Raw genomic sequence first — 9235 nt, forward strand, 5'->3', positions numbered from 1 at the left:
TGGTTGAGTCAGACCCTCACATTGGGTCAAGAGGAGCTGTCATGCTGGGGTTATGTCCATGTTGCCCGTGGACTCTGGCCTGTCAGTCCCAGTCAGCCTGCAACCACGGGTTCTGGCCCTGATCCACAAGGGCCATGTTGACATTGAGAGAGTAAAGCGGCGTTCATCATGATGCCGTTGGGTGACCAGGCATCAACAGAGACATTGAGCTACGAAAGACTGTACAGCTTAATCTCATACTGTGTAATTATCTATACAAAATAAATATTTATACTCTAAATAAACGGAAAGGCAAGACAAGGCAGGGGAAGGTGGCTTGTCTGACACATTTAATGTACAAGAAAATTCCGAAAGCTTTAAATAGAAAAAACATCAAGATGCAGCGATCTGAACTAGCTGGTTTTTAAAGAGGCCTGTAAAGACAGCCAGTAGTCCAGTCGATCCATCCATTATCTATATCCGCTTTATCCTTTGCAGGGTCACAGGGATCTGCTGGAGCCTATCCCAGCTCATTTCAGGTGAGAGGCAGGGGTTACACCCTGGACAGGTCACCAGTCCATCACAGGGCCACATATATACACATCCATGCACACTCACACTCAGACAAATGCAAGAAGTTTTTCTAAATTTGGCTCAGGCGTCTATCCATTAATTCCTGATGTGCTCCTTAAGCGATATTAAGCTAACCTCAAACCTATGTTCCTAAGATTCACAAATGTACAGGACGTTTCACAGTGTATAGGACCAGATTCACAAATGTATTTCTGTTGCACACACAAATATAACCGGATTTAAAATTGGCTTGTGGTCTGTGGACTTCTCTGCATTTGTGTGTTGTTTTTGAAACTCCCCTGACTTGCCTCAATCCACAAATGCGGAATGATCTGCAACCAATCAGATATCTTCCTTGTTTCATCATAAGAACACACCCTGCTAGGTGGACGATTTACTCATGTTGTTGTCCCCCTGCAGCGTAGCTCTATAGCATCAATGAGCAATTTTTATGACCAGCTGCTCTAGTCTTGTCCTGCAGCTCCTGCAGGTTTTCAAATTTTTTATCCCAGATTTTTTTCCATTTTTCCCCCCTACCTAAGTCTTCAAAGGCATTGCTTTCCCTTTGCACTGAGGGCCCTACACTGAGCTCAAGTCTCCTCCTTACTTGAGGAGTGAGCAGGCCGCTTTTTTTCACCCGATAGGTGGGACTTCTCTGGCCTGATGTATCAGTGAAGGCGATCACTGATGTCACTCTCCTGCATCACTTGGGGTTGCCAACCATTTTTCTTTATCATTTTAATTAAGTCACAGAATGAGCAATGTTGAAGAAGAAAATGAAAATGCATTTTGGATAAGTTCATATTCATTTTATTTATGAGTCAAAAAATGCGGCTGTATTCCGAAAATTAAAAATCATTTTTGCTTATCCATTTTAATTCGAATTATGGTACGAATTGCTTACATAAATAACACCAAGGTTTCGCACAGTCGTACTGGAGGCCATCGCAACACCATAAAATCCCTTCCCAAGATGCTTGGGACCAAAAATGATAACCTCTGTTTTATCGGAATTTAGAAGCAAAAAGTTTCTGGACATCCAGTCCTTGATGTCCTAAGACATATCTGAAGTGTAGCTAATGGTTCTGCTTCATCTTCATAGACAAATAGAGCTGCATATCATCAGCATAGCAATTCAAGTTTATATTGTGATTCTGGATTATACTTCCTAGGCGCTGCATGTATAAACTGTACAAGATTGGCCCTAGCACTGAACCCTGCGAAACACCATAACAGACCCACGACTGTTCTGAAGAAACCTCATGTACATGAACAAACTGGAATCTGTCAGATAGGTCTGATTTAATCCAACCTAGAGCTGCCCCTTTAATCCCAACAACATGCTCTAACCTGTGCAGTGAAATACTGATCTCCAGTGTCAAAAGCAGCACTGAGGTCCAGATGAACCAATATGGACACTAATCCCTTATCTGAGGCCATAAGAAGGTAATTTGTGACTCGAATATATATCTTAAATTTATGGATAAGTTGATCTGGTCCAGTATTGCCATGCCATTAAGAGAAAAAACATTTTTGAGTTTGAGTCGGGATGGCGTCTAACAAACATGATTTAGCTCAATTAACAAAAAAAACAACTAAAAAAAAAGTTTTATGTGTGTGCATGTCTGATTTTTAAAAAGCATTAGGCAAAAGATGAAAATAAATTAAATAGAACCTTATTCAGAGGCTTAGTAATTTGTTTTATAGAACCGAATTAGATTTAATCACATGTTCAAATTGTACACGTATCCATGGAGGCTTGACATCATGTGACATCAGGACAGATCTTTGTGTCAGATGTATCAGTATGACAGTTATGGGTCTCTGAGACAGACAAGAGACTTCTATGTCACACATCGCATCATTGACATACTCTTGTCCTGTAAAAAAAGGTTAAAAAAAGTAGATAAAAGATAAGCAATAAGCTTAAAGATATTACGTTTTTTTTTTTTTGGTCATCTAATGTCAAAATACGAAAACACGGTCTTAACCTTTTAAATTTGCCATCTAAAAGGCAGTTATTCATTTGTACTGTACCGTTTAAATTGATGTCCCCACAGTTCTCTCCTCCATTATTATTGCTAGGTTCTCCATCACCCCAGGCGCTAAAGGTGAACTTCAAACCATCACTCCACATGCACACACCCTCCTGAGAGAAAACACTTTGAAAATCATTGTTGTCTCTTCATACCACCTTTCTTGGGACAAGTCTCACACCACTCTAAGTTTATAAAAGTAAGTTCGTTCAGAAAAATGCCATGAGCACAATAGCAATAGCAAGATCCTGAGAGAGCAAAGGAAATTGTACCCAAACATAGACTACTACTGCAGTTTTCTTTGGCCCAATTTTCCCCTTCACAGACAGCATTGAATTAAGATGAGTTTGGTTGCTCAAACTCAGCCGTGTTCACCACATCTGGCCCTTGCATCAGTTGCTATAAGACAAAGCCAGCTTGTGACATTTGAGTCACATCTGGCCCATATACTATATGCCATAACCCAAGTTAGGGTCAGTTTATGACCTTTGGGCCATTTCCAGCCCACATAACATTTAAAAGTGGCACGAATGAGGTACAAGTGCTAAAAGTATTCTGCCTTAGGCCACAATTCTGATAAACAAATAAAAGTGACCAGTCACCTGACTATTACACCTACAGGAACTGTAACGACACTGTTACACTGTTACTGACACTGTCACTTGGTACAGCATCTGCTTATAAAGTTATCCCAATACTGCATCAGTTACAATAGCCATTGTGTCTGTGTCTTTCTTTGTTATTCATTCTCTGTCTGTTTTCTCTTTTCCTGCTCTGCCCAGCTGGTCTTCAGCAGGAGGGTCCCGCCTTATGATCCAGGTCCTGCTCAAGGTTTCTTCCCTCCTAAAGGGGAGATTTTCTTACCACTGTTTGGCTTAAGGTTTTTCTCCCACTAGGGGAGTTTTTTAACTGCCAGTGTTTGTTATGTTTATGTAATAATTGCTCGGGGGTGTCAAGTCTAGGGTATGGTGTGGACCCAAACGCAGGAGAGCAGGAGGCAGGAGTTGCAAAAACCAAAGATTTATTCAGAAAAGGCTAAAACAAACCACTGCTTAGCAGGATCAAAACAAACTAAACAGGGATCAAAAAACTTGAGGAGGAAAACCGTGGCAGGAAACATGGGGAACAAAACAGTACGGACCGACAGGGAACAAGGGAATGACAAGACCAGATATACTCAGGGCATAACGAGACACGAGGAGACACAGGTGCAGACAATCAGGGCAGATGGGACACAGGTGGGGCAAAACAGAAACTGAAAAGCTGGGGGGAATGTCAAACCCTGATAGGGGGTCATGTTCTGGGTCTCTGGAAAGCGCATAGAGACAACTTCTGTTGTAATAGACGCTATATAAATAAAATTGAATTGTTCAAATACATAAACTTTAGCATCAGCTTGGTCCCCCTTTGCAGCTGTAGCAGCTTCCACTCCCTTGGCAAGGGTTTCCACAAGATCGTGTAATGTCTCTCTGAGAATGTGTGCCCTTTCTGTACAACATTAATGAGGTTAGGCACTGATGTTGGATGGTGGCACTTAATCTCAAAGGTGCTTGATGGGGTTGAGGTCAGGGCTATGGGCCAGGCCCACTCATGTTCTTCCACACCAAACTTAGACCATCTCTTTGTGGTCCTTGCTATTTGTGTACTGGGCCAAAGTTATTCTGCAGTTTGTGGCAACAGTTTGGACCTTCTTCCAATATTTGTCGCAAAGCTGGAAGCATAGCAAAGAAATGTCCAAATACTTGAGTGGAGGTAACCAGTAGAGAGCACGTGTCCACTGCTCTACAATCCAGTGTCAGTGTGCTTTACACCAATCCATCAGACGCTTGGCACTGGAGCTGTTGATCTGAGGTCTGCACACAGCTAATTGGTCATGTAAACCCATCCCATGAAGTTCCAAATGCTCGGATTGTGCTTATATTAATGCCCGTGGAAGTTTTGAACTCTTCAACTGTAGAATTATAATATCACTAACATTTGACCATGAAATATCCAGCAGGAATTCAAATTTCACAAACTGCATTATTGCAAATGTGGCATCCTATCACAGTACCAAGCGTGAAGCCACCGAGATCTTCAGTGACCCATTAGTTAGGTAATGAGAATATCTCACAGCTACTGGATTTAAACTAGTGAAAAGGAATAGAAAAATATTTAGTCCGAACCAACGAAGATTCCTCTGCAGGTTCATCCGCAGAAGCAATAAATAACATCTTTCATTTATGGTGTTTACTAGAAAGAAAAGAGAAACACTGACCCTTGCGGCCTCATAGCCTTCAACCCAGGTTTCTTCGTAACACCCTGCCGCTCTGTAGATCAGGGAAAGTGAATGAATGAATGAATGAATGAATGAATGAATGAATGAATGAATGAATGAATGAATGAATGAATGAATGAATGAATGGATGAATGAATGGATGAATGAATGAATGAATGAATGAATGAATGGATGAATGAATGAATGAATGAATGAATGAATGAATGAATGAATGTAAGCTTTATTCCGAACATGGGAAAACATAAAATAACACATAAGTCAAAATAGTCAAAACAACAAAAAAAAATAGATAAATAAAACAAAACAATGTTACCATGTCCGAAAAGGAGTAGAAAGAAGCATATGCTTATTCAATCCTACCCCTTCTCCCTTCTCAGAAATTACAATCCTCAGTTGATTTCAGTATCATATTACATATTTACATTACATATGTACACATTTACAACAAAGAAAATAAATAATGTGAGTAAACAAGTGACTAAATGATGTGTGGAAACACCTGGTGATCGTCAAAGCCCTTCATCCTCCCTGTACCCTGTGAAAAGTGCACTCGTCTGTGCTCTGGATGGAGGCTAGATTTCTATCAAGGGAATTGCAGAAACGCTAACGGGGAAGCAACATGCCAGTATTATAATTTTAAAAGTGAAATGTATGAAAAGCAAGTTTGTGTAATGGAATAAAAAATACAATCGGAACTTGACCATTTGCACCCAGCATCTTTTTTTTCCTCTTCCGGCTGCGAATATACAATATACAATAGACATGAAGACCTAACATGTTCATTTGTTCTTCTTTTTATGTTCAGAATGTCAATCAAGTCTATAATGTGACAAAAAAAAACTATGCATTTGAATCTTAACAATATCTGTACTTTCAATATTGTTTTTTTTCCATCACAGCGATTCAGTGATTCATGGATCAGGGATTCATGGATCAGGGATTCATGGATCAGTGATTCATGGATCAGGGATTCATGGATCAGTGAGCTGCTTCAGAGCAGGTTGGATCAATAAGTCGCGCAGCCACAGCTGTGTTTGTCTTCTACTGTACCTCGGCATCGGGCCGGTCCTTCTCACTTCTCTAAAACCAGTAGCAGTGGCCTCTGAACCAGGTCCAACCAGGAGGACAGGTCTCAAAGGCAGAAGCTGCAAAACAATTGTTTAATTTCTATTTAACAAATGCAGAATCTACAGCTGAGAACCAACTAAAGACAGATGGATGACTATATTCTGTTAAATATCTCTGAATATCTTTGAAAAGTCCCGTCATTAAATACGTTTCAGACTGATTTCTGCAACAGAACTGTTCCTTCACACTAAATCCACTCCTGCATGTGCTGGACTGGACAGTCTGAAATCAGATTATTTTCTATCATCCACTTCTGTTCTGCATCTTTTCATTATATGCACACACTTTAGAGATCAGGTAAATGTTGAACATCAGCCTGAACAGTAGGATCTTTTATAAACACAGCCAAGGCAGTCATGTGGATGGTTAAGCTGTACAACAGGTACACATTTCTGATTATCTTCACTCTGCATCATATTCACCACCATAAGTGGAAAAAACACCCACATGGACGCGGTGGATGGACACTCTGCGGATGTAAACAACACCTTCCTTAGATTTACTTAGTGGAGGCGAGCCGAGCATTTTGGTACTAGTGAAAAGTGCAATTAGAGTACAACTTTTGCTTACATTTTTTTACTTACATTTGCAACAATGTAGAATTCAAAAAGGAGCAAAAAGCAGAGACCAGATGCCGTCTGCGTGGAGGTGAGGAGAGATAGTAAAGACAGTAATGTAAAGTCCACTTTGTTGATAATACATCCACTTTAAAAAGATCAAGACTGGATCTGTGAGTGAAGCTGACAAAAAAAGATAAGAATTCTGATTTTACCTTGTCATCCATTGGCTAAATCACATTAAATATTAAACATATGCTTTCTCTTAAACCAAAGATGCTGACTGCTGCAGACTATAAAAAGTTTTAATATACATATATATATATATATATATATATATATATATATATATATATATATATATATATATATATATATATATATATATATATACATATACATATAAGACATCAAAATAAAAAATATGTCCTCTGGAGGTATGAGAGCGAAGGAGAGGTACGTATTTGGTCATAATGCACAGTGCCAACCCTGTCAAACATAATGGTGGAAAGTTGATGATTGTGTTTTTTCATATCAAAGTATTCTTGAGTCAAACGCAAGACCACCTGTCCAACAGCTGAAGCTTGACAAAAACTAGGTGATACAACGAGACAATGATCCCGAACACACCAACAAATCTATGTCACAATAACTGGCTGAGAGGATCTCAGACATAACATTTAGCAGACACAAAGCCCACACTAACAACTATAGGCAATTCAGAATCCAATCAACCTAGCATACATGTTTTTGGATGGTTTTAAATGATTTTAAACTACACCATCAAATTGCTACAGTTGTGAGTTCCAGCTTCTTTCTTTTAAGGCAATTGGCAAAAGTGAAACCCATTATTTTGAGACAGTAGTCCGTGCGGTCGTTATGTCTCGGCTGGATTCCCGGAACAAGCTTTAATGTGGAGTCAGCCAGTCTTTCCTGTCACATCTCCGGCTGGTTCAAAATGTAGCTGCACATCTTTTAACTAGAGCAGGTGTGAAAGATAACATTACACCCATTCTGTATTTTAGAGTTAATTTTAAACGTATTTTCCTTGTTTTTAAATCTTTAAAAGGCCTCTTACCGCCTTAACTCTCTGAAATACCCTTACCACTCCGGCTCAGTCTCTCAGGTAAGGTGATCAGCTGTTTCTCAGTGAACCAAGATCAAGCTCAGAGGGGACAGAGCTTTTTCCACTGCAGCCCCTAAAATGTGGGGAAAACCTGACCGGCATTTTCATTGTTTACTTTCCTTTGTTCACATCTGCTGACCAACAAGTGAAGTATTGTCATCTTCCGGCCAAATCATGTTAAATATTAAACAAAAATGCTTTCTCAATAAACAAAGATCTGTTACAGAGTGTAAACTGTTTCATTATATGTGAAACATGCAGATTTTCCATGAAAAAAGCCACTTTTAGTTAATAAACATTAGATCCGTGTGGATCCAAAATTCACAATGACAAAAATTGTAAAAAAACAGAGAAATAGGTCTGAGTCTCCACCATGAATTACTCTGAGTATTCTTGAGTCAAATGTGAAGCCGCCTGTCCAACAGCTAGAGATAGACTCAAACTTGGCAACGGGACAATGATCCCAAACACATCAACACATCTACATCACAAAAAGCTGAAAAAACAAAGACCCTGAAGTACCTAAACTGCTCCATCTGAGACAGCATGTGGCTCCAACCTCCAGCGTGTCCTTTGTAACTGCAGTTGAGTGGTGGCTTCAGCTTTGTTGAACATTAATGACACAGTGTAGTGTGTCATTGAATCTGAGATTCAGATTCAATGAACATAGAACATAGAAATCCTTTTACTTCGATGGTGTTCCCTTAATCTCCACTGGAGGGCAGCAGATCTTGCAGGTTTACTGCCTCTGGAGTCAAAAGGCTGATGGTGGTCAAGCCTGGTATTTTTACCCAAATGATAAACACATTGGTGTAAAATCTTGGATATTTATTGTTCTGTTATAGGCGTTTGAACGTTTAGGCCTTCAGTAAATGTATCATTGAGTTATTGAAACAGGTATCAGGTATCATGCATTTATATCCGTACATATGATCTCCGTACATGCAGCAGCAGCCCTGTTAGGTCTCAATGTCGACAGTAACATTTTTTAAATTGTCTCCCTTTTTCTGACCAACAAACCTCTCAATCCAAAAATGTGTATTTTGACTAGAATCTCACGAATTGGTGAAAAGTGCCTCTCCGTAACGGTGTGAAGAATGGAGACTTCATGCAATATTAGCCAGGATGGAGCTTTGCAGACATCCCTGTAACCAAGCTGGCTCTAACTTGGTTATTTGTGAGGTGAACGACACAGCTCAGTAAAAGTTCAGTGTATGCAAAGTTACACCCTTCAAGAATTCTTTTGTTCAAGCTCTTCCAGCAGGAGAAAAGAAAATAAACTAATACACAATCATCTCCATCATAATCCGTGTGCACGTGTGGTTCCTTGCGACTGTGATGGACCAGAGATTTGTCCACAACTTGAAAAATTTACTTACATGTATTTTATTTAAGATGATCAAGATTTGTGAAACCAAAGATTTCAATTCACCCAAAACGCAAATCTGTATCATATGGCGGAGGTGTCCAAATGTGCTGGTTATAGTGACAGGATTGATGTCGTAAAGATAATAGGGTCAAGAAGAGGATTCTGCTGGTGTCAGTGGAAACTGGCTTT

The sequence above is a fragment of the Cololabis saira genome, chromosome 12 (assembly GCF_033807715.1).
Source record: "Cololabis saira isolate AMF1-May2022 chromosome 12, fColSai1.1, whole genome shotgun sequence".
Taxonomy (NCBI): Eukaryota; Metazoa; Chordata; class Actinopteri; order Beloniformes; family Belonidae; genus Cololabis; species Cololabis saira.